The 26,133-nt window shown below is 36.7% G+C and overlaps 1 long non-coding RNA gene across 1 annotated transcript; it reads left to right on the plus strand.

The window, feature by feature from the left end:
• Positions 1–34: 34 nt before the first annotated feature.
• LOC145665880 (uncharacterized) lies at positions 35–15,786 on the plus strand. Its single transcript, XR_014127673.1, has 2 exons — positions 35–106; positions 15,167–15,786. It is a non-coding gene; the product is annotated as an uncharacterized LOC145665880 (long non-coding RNA).
• Positions 15,787–26,133: the final 10,347 nt, after the last annotated feature.

Raw genomic sequence — 26,133 nt, forward strand, 5'->3', positions numbered from 1 at the left:
AATAATAACAATGAAACTTTTCATTTGTTACAAAAAAAAATTCTTGGCAACCATTTTTATATCTTAATGGATTTATAGATAAACTTTGAGTCATTCCTTTACATATGTAAGTATATCTATAGATATTCAATTACAATTGATTATATGAATACAAAGTAAAAACATAAAGTTTCAACTTAAATCTACGCAATTGTAAAGCTGGTTTAATCTTCAAAAGTTCCAGTAAGTAATGGAGATAGATTATCAAATTAAGGAAGCATCGTAGTAAATTCACTTTTATACAAATATTAGAAATTTTGCTCTATAGCACCTGAGTACTTTTAGAATGTGGTGTAACAAGAAATCAAAGTGTTCCAAAATTTTTATATCGTGCAGTAAGTTTTACTTTATCAATTCTTACATAATAAATAAAAATACGCATTGCTCCGTAATAGTCAGTGATTTGATCTTACTTATTGTGTTCATAAAACAAATAATACATTGTATATCTCGATGTGTAAAAGTAGAAGTCTTGACAGACGGACTGCTGAACGTTTAGGTCAAACTGCTTAAACTAAAACTATTAATTTGAACAGTGCATAGGTTTTGTGAAGTGTGTTACCAATATAAGGAAGGATTTCTTTTTTAAAAAAATCGACTTAAAACGGGGTGAAATGAGGGTTGCAATGATTATAATAAGACGTCCATATCTGAGAATCCCTTAAGTTTAGGGACATGAAATTTGGCAGGACTACTTTTCGTTTAAAACAACTAAACACATAGTACAGCGTTTTCTGATATTTGACCTAGAAGGAGGTGTAAGGGTTGGTTCACTTAGATTTAGAGAAACGAAATGTAGTTGCTAACTTTTCATTTAAAATTATTAAGCACGTGTTTGAGCGTTTTTCGATATTTGACCTGGGCAGGAAGAAAAGGAGATGGAGATGGTTGTCTTGATGAGTTGTTTCAACTTCATGCGAGATTTCTAGTTCAGAGGAATGCTATAGAGGGCCGGTTCTAGACATTTCTTAAGTGTAAGCAAACAATACTTTGGCGCCCCCACCTAAATGACAAAAAAAGAGTACAAAGTTTAATGTATACAAATTCTTAAAATAATTGTTACAACTACATATTCCTTCAATATTTGTAGTCTCCCTGCGAATATTAACGAAAAATGTTGAAATTATAACTGAGTGTAGATGAATATTAAACAAAGTTCCAATTTTAGTAATAAATAGCATTTTTTATTAAATAAGCCAACTAAAATATATACCTAAGATGTATTTTGATAAGTGCAATTGAAACATAAAAGTCGAAACACAATAAAACTCATGAGCTTCAAGTTTAACATTAACACAGGTTTGATTTTGAGAAATCAGTATGCTTTTATGCTTCATTTAAAGCATATTTACATAGTAGTTTCTAGTGATACGATTATGGTTTCATGTTATAAAAACACTTTTTTGTATTTTCTAGTGATACGATTATGGTTTCATGTTATAAAAACACTTTTCTGTCTTTCAATTTGACAAAACCTCTTATTATTGCATCCATATAAATTCCATTGAATATCATTTTCAATGGCCATCAAAGGTAGTTCATTTAATCTCTCTTCAGATAAGTTGATCTCAAATAATTCTTTATTAATTCTAGCTGAAGTCATTTAATGCACAACAAATAACAAAAGTGTGTCTTATTTATTTAATTTGTCTTCGATCCAGTGGCGGAACTTCATAATCAGGTCCCGCCGTAAAAAGTTCTTAACCCGTCCCCTGCAATTTTTTTTAATGATCCATTAGGCCTATAGAACAATTGAGCCCTTTCATGTCTTTCCAACATAGACTTTCGAATAACACAATGTAAACACAAGCAGTGGCGCACCGAAGATTTCTCTTTTGGGTCCGAAGATTTTTCGGAGTAACCTACAAAATGCAAAATTTTGTGTATTTGGCCCCTGAAATTGTGTTAATTTTATTAAAAATTAAAAGTTCTGAGGTATCCAGACTCTCGGACCACCTCCGTTGGTGCATCCCTGAACACAAGTAACTAACAATCAAAAGCTACTTCGTATTAGTACTATTACCAAATGTTTGAAAGTATCGCTCCATCTGAATTTAATACAAGAGAATGAATTGATAATAATTGTTACACTGTTATAATACAACGAACATATGTGCAGCTCACAGATGACGAGAAGAACCCTAAAACAGCGGTAGCGGGGAAAGGTCAATGACACAGTCAAGTCCATTTTCGCTTTTTGAGGTGTGGTCTATACTTAGATGTCGTACAGAAACAGAAACAGAAAAGCTAGAATACAGAGGGCCCCTTAGCAAGAAAGCTCGTCCCGTGAGTGAAGCACCAACCTATATCTACGTGCTTCCTCTGCATGCGTTAGTAAACTTAAAGCAAGTGTCGGTAGGTGTGTTCCGCGGTTTCTATCTTTACGAGACATTTACACGCGAGTCTGGGTTGTGTAAATAGGAAGAAAGAAGGGTAAGAAAAAGAAGATAGGAAAGCGCGAGAAGTTTTTTCACTGTCTGAGATTTGAAAGAGGGATAAAAAACCTGGAAACCAGGAAAAAAAAAAACCTAAGTCGATCATGCTGCATGCAATAGGCAATTTACATGGCAAAACCACACTGTGAAGGGGTGGCAAAAATCCATGTAAACACGTCTGTAGTAATAAATAAATTATTTGTTATTGTCTATTAATTCATAACTTAAATCTGCTAATTTTTATTATTAATCTGTGTTGTCTGTAATGGGGAGATGTATTGTTAGTGGGACATCTGTTATTTTTAAAGCATGCATGTCTGTTCTCATTGTCCATGGACTCGCCAGGTCGTCATCGGTTTGCATCAGTCACAGTTGCGTTGATTACCCCTGCTCACTGTATCCCCGCACTGCTCCTTTTGCTTTGCTGGTTGGTTGTCTGTTGTTGGGGTTCTCTTCACAGAATCTGCGTATGTCCTGCTGATGTAAATTTTTCCTGATGTGGTTGTGATTGCGTTTATTGTGTTTCCGAAAATTTTTCTTGATGCTGCTTGCATGGCTATGGTGAGGTTTTTGTGCTGTTGTTGGCTTGCAGTTGAAGTAAGAATGTGACATCCATGTTACTATTTTGTTTGTGGCTATTTCAATTTCTTCTTTTATCCATTTCTTCATGATATTGTCCAGAGTTTCTGCTATGGTGGGTTCGGATGTATCTGCTGAATACTGGTCCTGAAAAGAGCCTGTTGGTTTTGGTTCGTCTTCTATTGTAATAAGTGGAGGTGGTCTTCTTGGTTGGTACAGCTTTGGTCTCTTTGGGCAGCCACTGCTACCAGTACGGTGGGAGTCGGTGATGCACGTGGCACAAAAAATGTTCTTTCGTGATAACTTACACTCTTCTTGTTTTCCGCATCGATTGCAGACTCTCTCTACTTTGCACCAGTACCTGAGATGTCCGTACTGGTAGCAGTTGTGGCCTAGGCATCGGCCTAGGGAGTCTACTAGGTAGTGTTTCTGATATATGTTTACTCCGGTTTGTAGCAGACGATTCACTTGCTGTGGGTCATCAGAAAAAAATCCTAAGTAGCGGGGTTAGTCCTTTGTCTGTTCTGATTCTGGTCACATTACGGATGTTTAGTTTTTGTCTCTTGAGTTCTGCTTTTATATCCTGTACTTCTAGGTTGGTGGGTACGCTCTTTACAACACAGGTGAAGGTGTTGTCATTTCTTCTGGATTGCTTCTTCATGTTCTTGGTTTCTTGTACAGTTGTAGGTGTCTCTTTGTTTGCTTCAATGGTTTGCAGGGGTGAAGAGTGGTCCCGGTCGGTTCTTGCGTTGGCTGGTCGTTCTCTGTGTATGTGGTCCTGAAAAGTGCCGCCATGCGGTTGTTTATCTTCTTGGGTGGCTTCTTTCTTCTGTCTTCTTGGCTTCACTACCTTGAAGCCGTCTGCTTCTTCTGGAGCTTCATGTACATTGGAATCTCTAACTGTGGGTTTCTCGCCTTCGGGTGTTTCATCTATTCTTGGAGACTGTTTCTTCTGGTGATCTGTAGTTTGGCATTGCTCTTTGTGGGCGTCTTCTTCTATGTTGTAGTCTTCTTCAATCAAGAGCTTGATGTGAGCCTGAGAGCCGAATTCACTTGGTTTGAAGAGTCGCATGAACAAGTCCCTAGTAACAAGGTTGGAGAATGCAAAAGTAACTTCTTTGTGTCCAGTCTTCTTGATCCTTATGTCTGCAAGGTCCATCTTCTTTGCTACTAGGTCCTTGATGTCCCTGGTTGAGTTGTATCTGCTGCTTATGTTGGCAAGCGTTAAGGTTACGCCGAGTAACTGGGCGAAGTCTAGGTTGGCGTTCTCGTAGGGATCTTCTCTTTGCTCCGTCTGGTCACGGACAGTGGGTTCCTTCCTTGTTGGAGTCTTCTTTCTTGGACGCGGCATTGTTAATATCACTTATCACTTATAGTTATTGTCACTAAACACTTGGTCCTGAAAAGGGCCACACTTGTTGGGTGCACTTCACGTCACTATCTCACAGGTTGGGGAGAATGGTCCTTGAAATTGCCTTTTAGTCACTAATTGATAGTGTTTTTTGCTCCTCTAATGATATCCCGAGGAGATAGTATTGGGTTCCCGTCAGCCGACTGTCGCCAAAGGCTGTACAACCTATATGGCCAGCGCGAAGCTTGACTCACAATAGGGGGTCTAGCCGACGAAAAGCAATGCCTATTTCCACAGGAAGCGGTGAGTGTAAGTGTGTTGTGAATTTTTTCTTTATTAAAAATAAAGTAAGCACACTCTTCTCTAAAAAGACTCTTTGCAGAGTTGTTGTGTATCTCAGTGCTGAGATTTCTTCCCTGCTGGTGAGCACACCTCAGTTAACACTGGTGTGTCACGGCGTTGTCTCCTCTTCTCTGGGTATTTATCTGTGTGCTATTCCGTGGTGTCATTTGAAACCCCCGTGCGAAAAGTGGGCGAGCCCATACCCACGTCACACTACTTCTGCTAGGGTTCTCGTCACCTGTGAGCGTGATTGATAGTGAGAGTTCTTTTTAAAAAATGCTTATTATCCTAATGATCTTTCGATTACGGTTTCGATTTCAATTACAGTTACTCGTATACTCATATACTGCGCGAAAACTAAGTGTATTCAAACAAATGTTGAAATGCACTAAATTTAACTCAGACCCGTAACCGAAGAGGTCGTACCAATTCCATTTTAATTTAACAATTAAATTACTGTAATCAACTAAAATAAATTTACAGTTTCAAAAGTTTGTCGACTTACAATGCTTTCTTAACAGTAACTGATATCGACAACTCCCTCACCTCAATATTTGTATGATTATCACTTTCGAAATTTGCTCAGAAGCCGAAAGAAACATTTTTAGAGCCTTCGCTTGCCTCTCATCTTCTTTCAAGTTTTGTAGCCTTCTTTTCCAATAAAACGCACCACTTCGTCTGTATTACGAGGGTCACTACGAAAGTTTTGAGATACGCATTGTTGTGGTACAGCATTTGAATTCCAACAATTGCGTTCGGTAGTGGTATCCAGAGCGAAGAAGCGAAGCAAGTTTCAACTCGCCTCGCTTATCAGCGTGGCCGTATCGCCTTCACTTGTTTGTTGATGTGAGCAATATTCGGCTGTCTAGAATGGAACTCGAAAGGGAACATTTTCGGGCAGTGATCCTTTACGATTTCAAAAGTGGTTTGAACGAGACACAAAGCCTTGACCGTTTGCAGGGGGTATTTGGGGACCTTGCTCCTTCCCGTGCTATAATTGTTCGGTGGTTTGATGAATTCAGAAGAGGCCGGACATCGCTTAAAGATGAAGAGAGAGCTGGCATTCCGGCAACAGCTGTGTCAGATGAATGCCGCTGTGGAACAAATGATTCGAGAAAATCCACGAACAACTTTTAAGGACATTGAATCGACAGTGAACATTGGATCGCCAGCAGTAACAAAAATTTTTCGTGATCATCTTCGGCTCAGGAAGGTTTCATCTCGTTGGGTGCCTCACACTTTGACTGAACAGCAGAAGCGCATGCGTGTGGAATGGTGTGAAGAAATGCTTGCAAGATTTGATGGAGACAATTCCCGACGCGTCTCTGACATTGTTACTGGTGATGAGACTTGGATTTATCAGTTTGACCTTGAAAATAAACTCCAGTCTATAGTTTGGATCTTTCCAGACGAAAATCCACCCACGAAAGTAAAGCGACCACGAAGTGTAGGGAAGATGGTCGCAACTTTCTTCTCCAAATCTGTTCATGTTGCAACTGTTCCACTTCAAGAACAAAGGACTGTTACTGCTCAGTGGTACACCACTGTCTACCTAACAAGTGTTCCAGAAGCTTCGGGAACGGCGTCCAAGAACTGGATTGCGTGGGATCCTGCTTCATCAAGACAACGCGTCCATACACACGGCCAACATCACAATCCAACCCTGAAGAAGCTGTAGTGGCTTACGAGAATGAACCAAATGCTGACCTTCCTTTCGGTTAACAGCAACCAAGTATACTTCATGAACTCTCTCACCATATGAATGGGATTTCACTGTATAAGTTGCTGGAACACTTACATTCACAACAATAACCACAAATGGAGATTTCACTGAATGATACACTCAGGTCCCACAGAAGCAGGCAGAATCAGCCGGCAAGTAACAAGGGATGGAGTCCCAAATTAAGGAAAGGCGGTGGACAGAGAGTCACTACGTCAAGAAGAAGAGGCCATACACAAGATCGAACTTGATCCAAGAGACAGTTCTTGGTGGGACTATCGGACTTCCATTTACAACACAGCAAACGATTAACAAGTATCAAGCCAATCCCAGTAGTATCCGGAACGAGCACGAGCTGAATGTTCGTAGGTGAGTTATTGTAATTCACTACACGTACACTGAATCCATTGTCACTACTCGGTCATAGCATCTTTTATTAAAGGGTTTGCAATAGAAAACAATCACTTACTGCACGACACGCAGTAATTCATGTCCAAAGACAGAACGAAAAACTACGCCTCCATTCTCACCCCCACCATGTTTGTTTGTGCAAAGAGCTGAGACAAAGGGAGCACGCTTCTGCATCCCGCTCGCTCTCTGATTGGTCGCTCCTTACTACGCATCAGAGCGTAATACCGAAACGACAACTTTAATATTAGAATATATATAACTAAATAAAAATAGAATTTACATAAATCAATGTTTATATATGTACGTTTATAATAAATCCCTCCGTTTAAACGAAACACAAAAATTTTAAATTATTTCAAACAGTCGCGCTATCTACCGAGACTGAGAGATATCCGCTTAACGCAAGCCATAGACATACAAGGAAAGTAGCATATTTCAACTACACATGCTAATCCAATTGTCGACCATCTTGAATCCTGCATGAGGGTCGAGAATCGAGAAAATATAAAAGAAAATAACACTAACTAAGAGCTGATTAAACATCTCTACAAATAATCTCTTTGAGAAAATGTAACGCTCAAAGAGGAACGTTACAAGCATCACCAGCATTAAAGCTATAGCTACCTACGAAGTAAGTTTAAATAGTAGTAATCCTGACCTCGAACAAGATACTATCCGGTATTTCCCTGATAACACGGAGCAAATAATTGAGTTTGAATATCGAAATTCGACTACGATTCTTGCCATTTTGACAATGTGCTGCTTGTTATTTTAAGTACTTTCTCAACTTTACAAGAATTTATAGCGAAATAGGTTAAGAAAGTATTTTTTTTTCACGCGATCTTGACATTACTCGTAAAAAAAGAATTAATAAACCACGAGACTAATGTTTCTTTCTTCGTATATTATTCCAAACCTCAGTTTGTGCAAATATTTAAATCTAATAATAATCCTATTTCACCATTAATGCTTACGTACTAAGTCAAATAGCAAATCGTTGTACAGCTTTTTTGTGTGTGTCTGTGTGGTTGCTTCAGCCGTAAAAGTTCTGGTTCAATTCGAGGTACCGGCCATGTTGAATATTTTTCAACATTGTATTATATCTCATCATGATGGGGATATGTTTACGAACATTTACCTGAAAAGTACAATAGATGTAAGCCCAAAAGAGATCATAACTAAGACCAGAATTGAAAATTACACCCATTTACAGGAAATACACTCATAAATTTATATTAACTTATTAAAGCATTTCTCAATCTCAGTGTTGGAAGTACTATCAAACCTTCCTAGATAAATGTCAACTTAAGGCATATTGTCATAAAATATTATGTAACACTCAATACTTGTCATTTAAATTATTTATTTCACAAACAACTCAATCGTTTTACTATGTTTGTAAGTAGTATATGCATCATTGACGCAATCTGCTACTTAATAGTGTATATTTTTCATAGACATTACATATTGAACATAGTAGAAACTCATCTTCAAGACTGCTTCGTGTGGATGTTTCCATATTGCAGGGTATTAATTAAACATTTATTTATGAAATATGAACTATCACCTAAGGCGTTTTTCAGAAATTCGAAAAAAAATCTCTCTCAAGAGTAAACTACCCGTTGTGGATCTTTTCAAGAAAAATTAGTTATGTCATATTGTCCGGTTATTAATAAACCATTTATTTATCAATTACGAACAAAATTAACTAACTCGTGTTTGAGAAAATATCTCGAAAAAAACTCACAGGCAAGAGTAAACTAACCTTTTTGTATTTTTACCACAGAAATAACTTATGCCAGATAATAAAAGTGGTAAATATTGATGTACGAGCAGAATCGTTAGAGTAATTTTCGATAAAATCACGTTTGTCCTTTTATTTTCAACTATCAGTGAACTTCCTTTATTTTGGGGGATAGGAAGAAACTTCGAAAACCTTCCCTTGGAAATCTGATAAAAGTATTAAGTTTAAAAACTTATCACTCGAATTTAAAGAAAATTATCCGATGTTAAGTTCGCCCTTACTACTACTCAATTGATTTGTATGTATATGTGAAAATCCTCAAGTTCGGGTGGATTTTACCCTCATGTCACATACCCGACAGCAAGAACGAAGAAAAAAGGCATTAAATGTTTAAAACTTTTTTAATACAGTAAATTACTAAAGACTACATTTAAAGAAAACATGAAAATAAACAGTGATAAACTGGCAATAACGAAAACCGGAGTAGAACTGAATTTAACCTGACCCCGCATGCTAACACCGGGCGGCGGTAATTTTCTCACCGGAAAATTCGTCACGGTAATTTCGTCACCGGTAATTTTGTCACCAAAATATTACCATATAGATAATTTCGTCACCGAAAATTTTTGAAATTGTTTTCTTTAATCTTCAACTGAAGCAAAACTATGCAGCATAATCAAAATAGATTGTTATTATTAAATAAAGAGTTACCTATTTTAGATATTGTATTTGAGACAAGAGATAAAAGTTTCCAGTAATTGTCGTATAGGAAATTTTGTCACGGTTATTTCTTCACCTTTGTTGAATTAAATAGAGACAAAACAAACGATCAAACAGCTTACGTTATTTTAATAAAACTTAGAAAACAATTCAGTTGGTGTTGAACTCTGCAAAATTGAAGTTTCTGGTACTCGACGCAAGAACAAGCACCAGTAGAAGAAAATAATGTCTGCTTGAGCAAATGTTAAAAGCACAGGCAACATGGGGCACTAATGGGTTCATTATTCACTATTTACAAATATTAAATTTCGCGAATATCAAAATTTCAGAACAGAAAATAGCAAACAAATATGGGAAGATACGCCAATTTGTTAATTTTCCCGCAGAATAGACGAAAATTTTCATCGTTCTAGTACCGTTCTCTGAGCCCAAACTCTTGGACCTTCCAAGTTAACAGAGTCATTTGAAAAGAGTGGCCTTTTTTTTAGGAGCTATTAAAAGAATTATATTACATTTCAACTCTGAGTAAACATTGGCAAATTGTTATTGGATATATGTGAAGAGAACAAATTTCTATAAAGGAGGAAAAGCGTATAAATATTTCTGGATGTTTCCTTTAAATATAGCCTTATAAAGCTATTAAAAAGTGAAACATGGATGGTGAACGCCAACTTTTCAATGGCTTAAAAAAAAAAGTGTATGTTATTTGAGGTGAGACTTCCTTTACTAGGTATACGCCCTAATGTAGACCAAGACACAAAATTCATATGAAGAACTGTTTCGTGCGGTGGTGCATCAGTGCAGTGAATTTAGTGAATATACGGACCTGTAACTATGGTAATGGATTTTGATATAGCGTAAATGCTGGCTGTAAATGCAACTTTTGGAGATTCAACTTGTTTATAGCATTACTTTTTTCACCTGACTCAGTCAACATGGAGGAAGGTCCAAGAGCTTGGACTCTTAGAACGGTACAAGAGCAATGAAAATTATCGTCTATTTTGCGAGAAAATAAACAGATTTGCATTTCTTCCAATAGCAGATGTGCATCGATTAATACAAGTGACTTCGGAGGAAGAGCTGAAACTTCTGGACTATGTTGATAGCACTTACGTGTCAAACACGTATCGCCGTGTTAAAGCTCGGTCTGGGAATATTTGTTTGCGTAATGTGCCCCATCTATATCCCCCAGACAATTGGAATGTTCACCAAGCTACCTTTAACAGCAATTCTAGGATAAATAATATTTGTGAATTGTGGAACTAGAAGTTCCATCATCTAGTAGGAATGTTCCACGTAACTATTTGGAAGCTTATTCATGAAATTCAACAAGTTAAAGCAACGGTTTCAGCTGCGCTTCATCAAGGTGCTATGGGGCAACCACCCAAACCAGCAAACTAGAAGAGTGTTTCAGATTTTTTAGAAACGGCTCTAGTCTTTGTGCTTAACGTATAACACTGGAACTAAATGTTTGAAACAAAAGTTGCTTGTTGTTTCCTATAATGTTATGAATAGTAGAAAATGAACATGTAAACCATTGATTGCATTAATATAAGTTATATTTTGTTTGCTAATTTTCTGTTCTGAAATTTTAATATTGCCGAAACTTAATATTTGTAAATAGTGATATATAAATCCATTACTGGCCCATTTTGCCTGTGCGGAAACATTGGCTGAAACTGACATTATGTTATTTTACTACTGTTTGTTCTTGCTTCGAGTATCCGAAACTTTGATTTTCCAGAGTCGAACACCAACTGAATTGTTTTCTAACTTTGATTGAGATAAGGTCAGCTGTTTCGGTCGTTTACTTTGTCTCTACTTAGTTCAACAAAGGTGAAAAAATGACCATGACAAAATTTCCTGCATGATAATATTTTGGTGACAAAATTATAAGTGACGAAATTACTATGTCGAAATTTCCGGTGACGAAATAACCTACATGCTAATATTTTGGTGACTTAAAATTACCGATGACGAAATTACCTAAGTCCGCTAACACCCAACGTTTCAATAAATAAATATCTAAATGATTTTTAACAACTAGATAAAAACTAAATGGCAAGATAAACTTTGAAATAGAAAAAGGTAGGTGGAAGCAGCGGGGAGGATCCCTTCAACTTACAAAAGCCGACGTAACAAGGATCAAACTATTTCTAAAGAATGGGGCTGTAGGTAGTTGTATAAGTCTTGTTTTTCCTTTCTGGCTTATTTTTGAGCTGTGGATAAGGTAGTAAAAATTGGTAACCCGTGAGGGAATAATTTATTCTATTTGTTACTACTATATTCTTCGTTAATTTTGTAAGAAAGAAAAAAACGAAAGCTGCAACCACTAATAAATCATATTTTCTTTAAATTGAATTTATCATTCAGTAGCCCACTTTTTAACGACCAAAGTCAACAGTCTAAAACATTGTACGGTATAACAAAAAAATCAATCAATTATTCAACTATCGGAACACTCCTTTACTCCCTTATTCTTTGTAAACTGCAGTTCCAAACAATAGGCTTATTTCGGAAGGTAAGAGGAAACCACACATCAAGCTCGTTCAGATTGTATTAAATCATCATTGTGTCTGTTTAGAAAGGAGGTGTGCTGATAAGGGCCATTTTTCGCCCATCAGGCCCGAGATGTGAAATGCATGGTTTCCAATAGTATATCTCATAAAAATAAGAAAACAAATATATTTTGATGGAAAGCGCTATAACTGAGAGGTAAAAAAAAAATAAACACAGACGTAAGTCGTGTGTTAATGAGGAACGTAAACACTAATGTCATGAGTTGGCATCCGAGAAAGCAACAGTAAATAAACACTAACGGCAAGAATAAGAAGAATGAAGTCTACTACGACTATGAGATCAATATATTACATCGGAAATAATCAAGCATAGATAATAATCAGATAGCTGGAGACACTTGTAGCTAGTTTGCAGATTAGGCATCGTGCTTGCTGTCGTCATCCGAATCTCCACTGGACCATCCTGCAGCGGCATCTTGTAGTGTATGAGTATATTCTAGACTCGGTTTCTTAACTGCGGTGGAATTGTGGCGCCAGTAATCCAGAAACCATAGTACGGAAGCAACATGCCCACAACATCCGACGACCCGTGCGCCTACTTTACATTGACAGTACCACTGAACTCGGAGAACAGAAGCATCGTCATGATGTATGTACAGAGAGTACATACCTTTGTCACTTAAGTGCTCGTGAGTGTAAGGATCGGAGACATCAGGTAACGATTGTTGGTCGTTGTTTTTCATCTTTCCCTCAGTATTGCAATATAACGTATTAATGACTTCCCATCGGTACTTCATTGACGAGTGGTATGTATGATTATTCGATATATATATCTATTGCAGAATTTCATGCCATTCTGCGATTGGTTTTCCTGCTCGCACTTTTACTCATACCACTTTCAGAAATGACACGCCTTCTCAATACTCCATAACGTGCTATCTCTATTTTTGCTGCCCTACACCCATATCCGCGCAAACAATACATTTTCTTTATATATCTTACTGACATGCTGAGCATGTATTTTCAGTCACAATCGGTAACTTACATCAGAGCTGGAGTATCCAGTTGAACTCGTACATTACAGCGTATAAACGGTATTCATCGCTCTATACTCTCGCGCAATACATTTTGTTCTCTAATAGGTAGAAGGACACACTGAACCAAAATCAGTTAGTACTCATATCAAAGGTTACACAGTGTTATATTATGACGAGTCAGATTTATTTTGGTTCATCGACTCCTTCTTCCTATAAGCCTCCATCAAAGACAGCAAACATTACCAAAATGTCGCAAAACGCTGAAACGGACTCTTTTTGGGCACTCATTTCTATGACTTACTATTTTCTTTATCACGTATCTATTATTTTTACATATGCAACATATCTTCTAGTATACAAATACATTGCAAACTTGTCGGAATCGGACACTTCATTTTTCCGTTGTCGGATGGGCGAAAAATGGCCCTTATCCGCCCACCTCCTTTAAATGTTTGCAATCTACATCGTAAAAAATTGAATATAACTTTTTCCCTGTCCTGTGTCCTCCTCCTTCGAAGTACGATTTATATAAATATTTAGTGATCTCAGATCACTAAGTACAATGATCTAAGATTGTACCAAAAATAAGCCAAATGGATTGAGCTGCTTGGACGTAATATAGATAAATGTGAATTTTTAATCCTCTTCGGCGTGGCTCCCAGTCTGTTTCTTCTATGCTTTCTTTTTATTCTTTTACTTAACAACACAATGTTTATAGCACCTGCACTTAAAACCATTGCCTCAGATAGATCCATCTTGTTCAAGCAACTTGAGTAAACTGGAAAACGACCATGTGCTCAAACAACAGGCAAGAGGAAGAGCGAAAAATGACCGCTTCTTTTTCTTCTTCTTTTACGCGCCTATTTTTACGCTATGTGTATGGGCCAACTTACGGACCGAAATTTACAACATCATTTTACGGACCGAAAATACGCTCCGAAAATACACTAGTGTATGTTAGCCTTAAGAGGTGAGGGCATTTGCTAGTTGAAATATACAAGGGTGTATTGAGGAACAAGAGGATACAAGGGAAAGATTAAGAAACGAGCAGGAAACTAAATCCAGTGACGGTGTACGTTTGAGATTTGATATAGTGGCCGGCCCATATGCATAGTATTTTTCAGTTTTGTATTAAGAGCTTGACTAATCCATGACGCTAACTTCCGTATTTAGAAGCATAGAGTTGTCCAAACACATTGGTAGAAATCTTGATAAGAAAAACGTATTCTCTCTTATATAGAGGTCTCCAATTGTGTTAGGACAACCCTATGGAGTAGTCGTGTCTGGCGTTCTTCAGTGTCCCAGGAGTAAGTTTTACATTCTCCGTTAACTCTGTATTCAAACCGGAAGTGGTTAAAATATACTATTTCCGTTTTCAACATTTATCACCATAGAACAAAATAGAAATCGGTTAGCGACAAGTAAACGATTCAGAGTGTCAAGAGAACATAGGTCTACCATCATAACCCACAACACACTACCAAAACCGGAAGTGGTTGTAATTTACTACTACTTCCGGTTTCAATACTGATTTCCGTAAAGCAGAAACGGTAGGAGATATAGAGATACGGCTTTTTGCAGTCGATTCAGCTTCTCAAGAGTACGTTCTATGTCCTTGTCTAACCATCTATTCAAACCGAAAGTAGTTCAAACTAACGATTTCCTTTTCCATTCGTTATCGCCATACAACAAAAACAGTTAGGCATACCAAGTAATGGCTTTCTGATCTGAATTCAGTGTCCGAGGAACAGGTTCTATCTTAGATCTTACGTAGACCAAATACATTGCAGCCAAGTAGATGTACTACTACAAGTTTGAGTATTGAATCCCCTTAGTTTGGAAGTCTATCGTGGTTTCTCGCCGTGACACGAAACTGTTTCTCTATGGAAATCAGTAGTGAAACTTGAAGTAATAATGAATTTAACCTACTTCCGTTTTTGGAAGAGTTTTGCTGACGTTGTCTTGGCACGCTGAATTGCTTGCAGAAAAAGATTTTCGTTTTGTGGCGATAAACGTCGGACTAATTTGAACCATTTCCGGTTTGAATAAAAGTTGACTAGGATATGAAACCTATTTTTAGAACGCTAAATAGATTGCAAAAAAAAACTTCTCGATATATTTTACCGTTTTGTTCTGATATCTGTCGACAGATGGGCAGACACAATTATTCTATAAAACTTCCGACACTTACGCGTAGCATAGTTTGGAAGTCTAAAAGTGACTTAAACATTTTTAAAAATATCTAATTTTGAGTTTTTATTTGTTGTAGGGAGGGTGACTGATATCTTCCTTAATCACAACACAGTGGAAAGAAGAAAGAGAGCTTATACATCTACAGGAAATAGATATGGACATTTCATAAAAGATAAATTAAAACAGAAAGATATTAGAAGTACTATAAAAAGAAAAGGTTGAAATCAAGGAGACAGTGTCAGTGATTTGGCTTCCAATATGCTGAATGAAGAAAAACAATCGGAGAACTTCCAACCGCGCCGTGAGAAAAATCGGAAAAGGAGACGACAAGCCGGGACGAAAAAACTTGGAAGCAGATGTGACGACTGTTATAAACAAGTTTGTCTGTGTTCTAATGAGGTACCAGATCTACCACAGGAGCAAAACAGCCAGACACACAATATGCAAGAAGACCTATCAACATCATATAAAGGCAAACAACATACAAGTTCTTGTGCTCGACAGTCTTATAATTCTTATCAAGCCACTGACTTTTCGGTGAAAATAGCTGTTCGTGTTCCATCTATTCACGATAACCCGAAGCCAACTTGTTCATGGGGAGATCCGAAAGCTAACCCAAATTATCGACCTTTTAAACCAGTTAAAAACCATTATAGTGATTCGGACATTGAAGACGAATCTAGTGAAACGAAACCGGTAAGACATTATGCATGAATATAAGTCTAATGATAGTGATATAATTAGATTTACTGTAACTTTTAGTAACAATGACTCTCTATCCTGAAGATAATAATTTGAACTTTATTAAGGAGTGAAGAACAAAATGCTTAGAGCAGTTATTTGTGACTGGCGGATGTATTAACGTAAGATCACGTCTTTACGATCGGAGGAAGGAGAGAGATCACTTGGGTTGTCAATGAACCGAGTGACCGGTATCTTGTTATGCTCAACAACATATTTCAAGATTTAAAATATAATTATTCTTCACACGGGTACCCACAAGTGTGTTTTAGGGTGTATGACCGCCATGAGAATATTTGGGGAGACATTTTTTTTCATTGAAAGTAATACAATTAAACTAGAAAATGGTAATTTTTTTTTTAAAAAAAAGGTTTACTTGGGAAATAAAGTGGCAAATTTGGAGTGTTGCGCCCGAGCCCTTGGAAATCTCGGTACCTCTGATTCCTTGTTTTGAAAATTGAGAGTGGGTTTTGGTAATTTTATTTCACACAGTTGACAACACTAGAGATCACAGCAAAGTAGAGGAGAATAGGAGGTAAAGAAACAAGGTTAGTTTAGTGCTCTCAACGGGTCGGGTCGGGTCGGGTTGAAGACCGACCCGACCCGACCCGTGACCCGAATTGACTGACCCGACCCGATGACCCGACCCGACCCGACTGACCCAAACCGTGATCCGATCTGATTGACCTGACCCGATAACCCGACCCGAGCTGACCCGGTTGACCCGACCCGACAACCCAACCCGAACTGACCCGATTGATCCGACCCGACAACCCGATCCGAATAACCCAACCCGACAACCCGATCCGAATAACGCGACCCGACAACCCGACCCGAGCTGACCCGATTGACCCGACCCGACAACCCGACCCGAGTAGCCTGACCCGACAACCCGACCCGACCCGTAACCCGACCCGTTTGAGAGCACTATGGTCACGACACTGGGTGAACGCCAAAATGCACTCACATTGGGAAACTAGTTTTAAAAGCATAATTTTAGAAAATAAAGCATAAAGCATAATTTAAAATATATAGCACAATTCTTGGAAAATTCTCTTTAACTTAAAGTTTAACATACTGTGTTAATATTTTTAAAGCCAATATTTACAATGCAAAATCATTGAGAACATAACAATGCAACAATGAAAAGCTTATTTTCATTTCTGTAAACTTTTCGGTGTAATCCTTTGATGTGGAGAAAAGAAAGTAAAAGAAGAAATTTTTCCGCCAACAATGAATAGTATGCAAGAACTCCATACTATATTGTTACAGTGACGACGCCAGCTTTAAGTTCTTAGGGGGCAAAGGAGGGGCAAATACATTTTCGGGGGGCGGCTATTTGCCATACCAAAAATGACAGTAGTAGTGGCCGACGTATATTGAGCCGAGTCAGCAAAAATTTTTGTGACGTCATAGGTCAAAGGTCAATGACCTGGCCCGAGGGTCAATGACCGAGGGGTACCTAGGACCACCCCCTCTAAATTTTGGCAGGGGTACCTTGGCCCATCCCCTAAATTTTGGCAGGGGTACATAGGACCACCCCCCTTAAATTTTGGAAATTGCCAAATCTAAAAATTTGATATGGTAGCCTAGGACCATAGTATGTACCTCTATCAGTATTGGGTGTCTATGTCGTTCCCTTTCATGGGTAAAAAATTGCCAAAAATTCAAATTTCGGGGGATTTTGACCTAATTTATCTCCTTTGATGAGGTGTTATTACCCTATATGGTTATATGGGCGTATACAGGGGTCCATTACCTTTCATAAGACATGGGTATATTAATGCACCCCTTGAAAAATTTGGGAGGGGTACCTTGGCCCACCCCTTCAATTTTGGAAATTGCCCAATTTAAACATTGGGTATTATAGTACAGGACCCTAATATGTATTATGATAAATTTGGGCGGTCCACCTCGTTCCCTTTTAGGGGCACACAATTGCCAAAATATAAACGTAAGCAATACGTTGTACCACGTGTTTGGTTTTCGACCTAATTTATCTCCTTGGATGAGGTCCTATTACCTTATATAGTTATATGGTCATGTATAGGGGGTCCATTATCTATCATAAGACATGGGTACATTGGTGCACCCCTTGAAAAATTTGGGAGGAGTACCTTGGCCCACCCCTTAAATTTTGGAAATTGCCAAATCTAAAAATTTGGTGTGGTAGCCTAGGACCATAGTATGTACCTCTATCAGTATTGGGTGTCTATGTCGTTCCCTTTCATGGGTAAAAAAATTGCCAAAAATTCAAATTTCGGGGGTTTTTGACGTAATTTATCCCCTTTGATGAGGTGTTATTACCCTATATAGTTATATGAGCGTATACAGGAGTCTATTATCTTTCATAAGATATGGGTACATTGGTGCACCCCTTTAAAAATTTGGGAGGGGTACCTTGGCCCACCCCTTAAATTTTGGAAATTGCCCAATTTAAACATTTGGTATTATAGTACAGGACCCTAATATGTATTATGATAAATTTGGATGGTCCACCTCGTTCCCTTTTAGGGGGTACAAAATTGCCAAAATATAAACGTAAGCAATACGTAGTACCACGTGTTTGGATTTTGGTCGATTTTATCCCCGTTGATGAGGTCCTATTACCTTATATGGTTATATGGGCGTATACAGGTGTCCATTACCTTTCATAAGACATGGGTACATTAATGCACCCCTTGAAAAATTTGGGAGGGGTACCTTGGCCCACCCCTTAAATTTTGGAAATTGACCAATTTAAACATTGGGTATTATAGTATAGGACCCTAATATGTATTATGATAAATTTGGATGGTCCACCTCGTTCCCTTTTAGGGGTATAAAATTGTAAAAATATAAACGTAAGCAATACGTTGTACCACGTGTTTGTTCTTTTGGCCCATTTATCCCCTTGGATGAGGTCCTACTACATTATATAGTTATATGGTTATGTATAGGGGTCTATTTCCTATCATAAGACATGGGTATATTGGTGCACCCCTTGAAAAATTTGGGAGGGGTACCTTGGCCCACCCCTTCAATTTTAGAAATTGCCCATTTTACACATTTGGTATAATAGTATAGGACCCTAATATATATTACTATAAATTTGGGTGGTCCACCTCGTTCCCTTTTAGGGGTACCAAATTGCCAAAATTTTAGTACAACCACGTGTTTGGACTTTTGACCTAATTTATCGCCTTTGATGAGGTGTTATTATCCTATATGGTTATATGGGCGTATACAGGGTTCATTACCTTTCATAAAACATGGGTATATTAATGCACCCCGGGAGAGGTACCTTGGCCCACCCCTTAAATTTTGGAAATTGCCCAATTTAAACATTTGGTATAATAGTATAGGACCCTAATATATATTACTATAAACTCGTTCCCGTTTAGGGGTACAAAATTGCCAAAATATAAACGTAAGCAATACGTTGTACCACGTGTTTCGTTTTTTTTACCTAATTTATTCCATTGGATGAAGTCCTATTACCTTATATCGTTATATGGTCACGTATGGGGATTCATTTCCTATCATAAGACATAGGTACATTTGTGCACCCTGGAGGGGTACTTTGGCCCACCCCTTTAATTTTGGAAATTGCCCCTTTTACATGTTTGGTATTATAGTATAGGACCCTAATATAGATTAGTATAAATTTGGATGATTCACCTCGTTTCCTTTCATGGGTACGAAATTGCCAAATTTTAGTACAACCACGTGTTTGGTTTTGGCTCAATTTATCCCCTTGGATGAGGTCCTATTACCTTATATGGTTATATGGCCATGTATGTATTGGTCCATTTCCTATTATAAGACATGTGTACATTGATGCACCCGAGGGAGGGGATTCGGTATCATAGTACATGCCTCAACATGTATCATAATAAATATGGATGGTCCATCTTGTTCCCTTTCATGGGTAAAAAATTGCTAAAATATAAACATAAGCAATATGTTGTACCATGTGTTTGGTTTCTGGCCCAATTCTTCCCCTTTGATGATGTTCTATTACGTTATATGGTTATATGGACATGTATATGGGTTCATTTCCTATCATAAGACATGGGTACATTGACGCATACTTTAAAAATTTGGGAGGGGTATCTTGGCTCATCCACTCGGTTTTAGAAATTGTTTAATATAAGCATTTGGTATCATAGTACAGGACCTCAATATGTACCACTATAAATTTGGATGGTCCACATCGTTCCCTTTCATGGGTAAAGAACTACCAAAAATCAAATTTTGGAGGTTATTGACCCCGTCTTATAAGGTTTTAACGCGTTATATGGATATGTACAGAGGTTTATTACCTTCATATGTTTATGTTCCCTTTTAAATTTGGGAATTATCAAATAACAAAATTCGGTAAACGTTTTCTAGGACCCATTGGTGTCCCTCTTATGGCCAAATATTCAAAATTTAAAGGTTATTGACCGGCTTTATTATTGAATAAGTACAGGATTTATTACTTTTTTCATAAGACACAGGTGTGTTTGTGTACCAATCTTAAATTTTGGGAGGTGGTACATTTCTTATTGTCATATCAATAATTGGTAATTGTTCTTAGAATTGGGTGGTCTCTTTTTCTTTGGGTAAATTATTGTGATCACATGATCAGTTATTGACCTATGATGGGATTAGGAGCCCAGGACATTGGTACATTTAAACTTTATAGGATAATTTGAGAATGCGTCATTGGTATTGATTATTACAGCCAAATATAAACGTAAGCAATACGATGTACCACGTAATTGACCTTGATGAGGTAGTGTACAGGGATACATAGCTAACCTTATTGAATCTTATGACTCATAGTCTTAAGGAAATACATGCTACAACACTGGCAAAGTTATTGTTGATGCAATTTGATTGGTGGATCACTATCTTTCGTGCAATCTGATTGGCTGATCACTATCTTTCGTGCAATCTGATTGGTTGCTGATGTTCAAATCTTTGCTGCATTCAGTTTTAAGTTTTGTTTAACATTTAAAAATCTTGGTTTCGTTCAACATTTTGCACTCACTGATAAATATGATCAAAACCGTTTATTTGTTAATCGAATAGTTAAAAACCGGATAAAGTTTGACGGTTAACCGTGAAACGTAAAATTTTTTTGTTTGAAAGTTTTTGTTAAAAACTCTTGTTTCAAATTTGTTTGAATTTTTTTGAAAACCGTTTATTTGTTAATCGAATAGTTAAAAAACCGGATAAAGTTTGACGGTTAACCGTGAAACGTAAAATTTTTAGTTTGAATTTTTTGTTTGAAACTTTGCTTGAAAATTCTTGCTTTCAAATTTTTGTTTGAATTTTTTGTTTCAAAATTTTGTTTGAAAATATTTTGTTTGAAATTTTTTGTTTCAAAATTTTGTTTGAATTTTTTTGTTTAAAATTTTTCGTTTCCAATTTTTTTTTCTGTTTCAAGATTTTTGTTTGAAAAAATTTTTCGTTTCCAAATTTTGTTTCAAATTTTTTGTTTGAAAGTGTTTGTTTGAAAATTTTTTTGTTTGAAATTTTTTTGTTGCAAAATTTTGTTTGAAAATTTTTTGTTTAAAATTTTTTCGTTTGAAATTTTTCGTTTCCAAATTTTTTGTTTAAAATTTTTTTTGTTTCGAATTTTTAAAGAACCGGAACTGTTAGAACTAAAACCTCTGGCAACATTGTGGTGCACGTCAGAACATGATAATGCAACGACATCGGTTTTGCATCATCGTTCGAGTTAGTATTCATGATAACGTCATCATGGCTACTTGTCTGCAGTTTCTAAACACACGTGATGTGATGAAATCATTTACCAAGATTACTGATTTACAACAGAATGTACCTTATAGAATCTTAGCTAGCCAAAAAATCCCTACAAAGTTTGGATTAAGAATCGTAGTGAAGCTTGAAAATGATAAGAATATAATTTTACCAGCAAGATATTTACCCATGGAGGCATCAAAACAAGAAGAACTGCTGCGTTTCTTAAATACTGGATCTGTATCTTTATGTTACAAAGGATTCTTGGGTCGAAGTCATCAATTTGAATTTAGTACACAGCCGGATTCGTCAGCAATTGTGATTCAAACGTCAGCACATTAGACATAGTTGTATGAATTTGGTTGGTCGGCATGACGTCAGTAACTGTGATGAAATCATGAATCAGCACATTCGACATCAGCAATAACTATAAACCAGCAAATACAGTGTCATCCCACGAAATCATTTGAGCAAGTGCTTTTCAGGAGGAAAGATGTGTACTTCTAACGATAAAGAGTTCATCTTCGCAAGCTATTATCCAATAAACAAAACATGTGATGATTGGTATCAGTGCTAGAACATTTGAACCAGTGATTCGATTGGGCAAAGCAGAACAATTTGGTGTACAACTGACCTGTGAAGAATGGCACGAATCGACCAAATGAACGATTATTTTCATGATGAGCTAAATATGACCATAGTCAAATCATTAGGCTCAAATCATGAAGTGGTCCTCGAAGAGAAGATGGTGCTGTTACGTAAAAAGAGTACATTCCATGTCCCTCGCAACATGGTGTATCTAACACAAACGGAATGGAACAAATTTATCAACGTATTTCAGTGTGTGAAACATGCAGTGGAAGTGTGTAACAAAACAAGTATATTCCTTCAAAATGTGTTATGCATATTGTACAACATGTATCTAGATATTGTGATGGTTGTTCGTGGGTGCATACCTGTATTGATAAACAGTTTATTTGTGATCAAATGGACATTGAGTTTCCACCAATTGATATTGCAATAGACCTTAAAAGACTTCAATTGGAATTAAAATTATATGCTAAAGACAAAATAGTGCACGAAGTTCAAAATACATTGTATCGACAATATCCAGAACCACTATCTGGTATGGATGTATGTGGAGTGTAATAAAATGATCCATTTCAATGAAGTGTTTTTTTTCATTTCAAGTACAACCCCATGTTCTGACGTGCACCACAATGTTGCCAGAGGTTTTAGTTCTAACAGTTCCGGTTCTTTAAAAATTCGAAACAAAAAAATTTTAAACAAAAAATTTGGAAACGAAAAATTTCAAACGAAAAAATTTTAAACAAAAAATTTTCAAACAAAATTTTGCAACAAAAAAATTTCAAACAAAAAAATTTTCAAACAAACACTTTCAAACAAAAAATTTGAAACAAAATTTGGAAACGAAAAATTTTTTCAAACAAAAATCTTGAAACAGAAAAAAAAAATTGGAAACGAAAAATTTTAAACAAAAAAATTCAAACAAAATTTTGAAACAAAAAATTTCAAACAAAATATTTTCAAACAAAATTTTGAAACAAAAAATTCAAACAAAAATTTGAAAGCAAGAATTTTCAAGCAAAGTTTCAAACAAAAAATTCAAACTAAAAATTTTACGTTTCACGGTTAACCGTCAAACTTTATCCGGTTTTTTAACTATTCGATTAACAAATAAACGGTTTTCAAAAAAATTCAAACAAATTTGAAACAAGAGTTTTTAACAAAAACTTTCAAACAAAAAAATTTTACGTTTCACGGTTAACCGTCAAACTTTATCCGGTTTTTAACTATTCGATTAACAAATAAACGGTTTTGATCATATTTATCAGTGAGTGCAAAATGTTGAACGAAACCAAGATTTTTAAATGTTAAACAAAACTTAAAACTGAATGCAGCAAAGATTTGAACATCAGCAACCAATCAGATTGCACGAAAGATAGTGATCAGCCAATCAGATTGCACGAAAGATAGTGATCCACCAATCAAATTGCATCAACAATAACTTTGCCAGTGTTGTAGCATGTATTTCCTTAAGACTATGAGTCATAAGATTCAATAAGGTTAGCTATGTATCCCTGTACACTACCTCATCAAGGTCAATTACGTGGTACATCGTATTGCTTACGTTTATATTTGGCTGTAATAATCAATACCAATGACGCATTCTCAAATTATCCTATAAAGTTTAAATGTACCAATGTCCTGGGCTCCTAATCCCATCATAGGTCAATAACTGATCATGTGATCACAATAATTTACCCAAAGAAAAAGAGACCACCCAATTCTAAGAACAATTACCAATTATTGATATGACAATAAGAAATGTACCACCTCCCAAAATTTAAGATTGGTACACAAACACACCTGTGTCTTATGAAAAAAGTAATAAATCCTGTACTTATTCAATAATAAAGCCGGTCAATAACCTTTAAATTTTGAATATTTGGCCATAAGAGGGACACCAATGGGTCCTAGAAAACGTTTACCGAATTTTGTTATTTGATAATTCCCAAATTTAAAAGGGAACATAAACATATGAAGGTAATAAACCTCTGTACATATCCATATAACGCGTTAAAACCTTATAAGACGGGGTCAATAACCTCCAAAATTTGATTTTTGGTAGTTCTTTACCCATGAAAGGGAACGATGTGGACCATCCAAATTTATAGTGGTACATATTGAGGTCCTGTACTATGATACCAAATGCTTATATTAAACAATTTCTAAAACCGAGTGGATGAGCCAAGATACCCCTCCCAAATTTTTAAAGTATGCGTCAATGTACCCATGTCTTATGATAGGAAATGAACCCATATACATGTCCATATAACCATATAACGTAATAGAACATCATCAAAGGGGAAGAATTGGGCCAGAAACCAAACACATGGTACAACATATTGCTTATGTTTATATTTTAGCAATTTTTTACCCATGAAAGGGAACAAGATGGACCATCCATATTTATTATGATACATGTTGAGGCATGTACTATGATACCGAATCCCCTCCCTCGGGTGCATCAATGTACACATGTCTTATAATAGGAAATGGACCAATACATACATGGCCATATAACCATATAAGGTAATAGGACCTCATCCAAGGGGATAAATTGAGCCAAAACCAAACACGTGGTTGTACTAAAATTTGGCAATTTCGTACCCATGAAAGGAAACGAGGTGAATCATCCAAATTTATACTAATCTATATTAGGGTCCTATACTATAATACCAAACATGTAAAAGGGGCAATTTCCAAAATTAAAGGGGTGGGCCAAAGTACCCCTCCAGGGTGCACAAATGTACCTATGTCTTATGATAGGAAATGAATCCCCATACGTGACCATATAACGATATAAGGTAATAGGACTTCATCCAATGGAATAAATTAGGTAAAAAAAAACGAAACACGTGGTACAACGTATTGCTTACGTTTATATTTTGGCAATTTTGTACCCCTAAACGGGAACGAGTTTATAGTAATATATATTAGGGTCCTATACTATTATACCAAATGTTTAAATTGGGCAATTTCCAAAATTTAAGGGGTGCGCCAAGTGACCTCTCCCGGGGTGCATTAATATACCCATGTTTTATGAAAGGTAATGAACCCTGTATACGCCCATATAACCATATAGGATAATAACACCTCATCAAAGGCGATAAATTAGGTCAAAAGTCCAAACACGTGGTTGTACTAAAATTTTGGCAATTTGGTACCCCTAAAAGGGAACGAGGTGGACCACCCAAATTTATAGTAATATATATTAGGGTCCTATACTATTATACCAAATGTGTAAAATGGGCAATTTCTAAAATTGAAGGGGTGGGCCAAGGTACCCCTCCCAAATTTTTCAAGGGGTGCACCAATATACCCATGTCTTATGATAGGAAATAGACCCCTATACATAACCATATAACTATATAATGTAGTAGGACCTCATCCAAGGGGATAAATGGGCCAAAAGAACAAACACGTGGTACAACGTATTGCTTACGTTTATATTTTTACAATTTTATACCCCTAAAAGGGAACGAGGTGGACCATCCAAATTTATCATAATACATATTAGGGTCCTATACTATAATACCCAATGTTTAAATTGGTCAATTTCCAAAATTTAAGGGGTGGGCCAAGGTACCCCTCCCAAATTTTTCAAGGGGTGCATTAATGTACCCATGTCTTATGAAAGGTAATGGACACCTGTATACGCCCATATAACCATATAAGGTAATAGGACCTCATCAACGGGGATAAAATCGACCAAAATCCAAACACGTGGTACTACGTATTGCTTACGTTTATATTTTGGCAATTTTGTACCCCCTAAAAGGGAACGAGGTGGACCATCCAAATTTATCATAATACATATTAGGGTCCTGTACTATAATACCAAATGTTTAAATTGGGCAATTTCCAAAATTTAAGGGGTGGGCCAAGGTACCCCTCCCAAATTTTTAAAGGGGTGCACCAATGTACCCATATCTTATGAAAGATAATAGACTCCTGTATACGCTCATATAACTATATAGGGTA

This window comes from Thermobia domestica, chromosome 12, assembly GCF_964235325.1.
Source record: "Thermobia domestica chromosome 12, izTheDome1.hap1.1, whole genome shotgun sequence".
Classification (NCBI taxonomy): Eukaryota; Metazoa; Arthropoda; class Insecta; order Zygentoma; family Lepismatidae; genus Thermobia; species Thermobia domestica.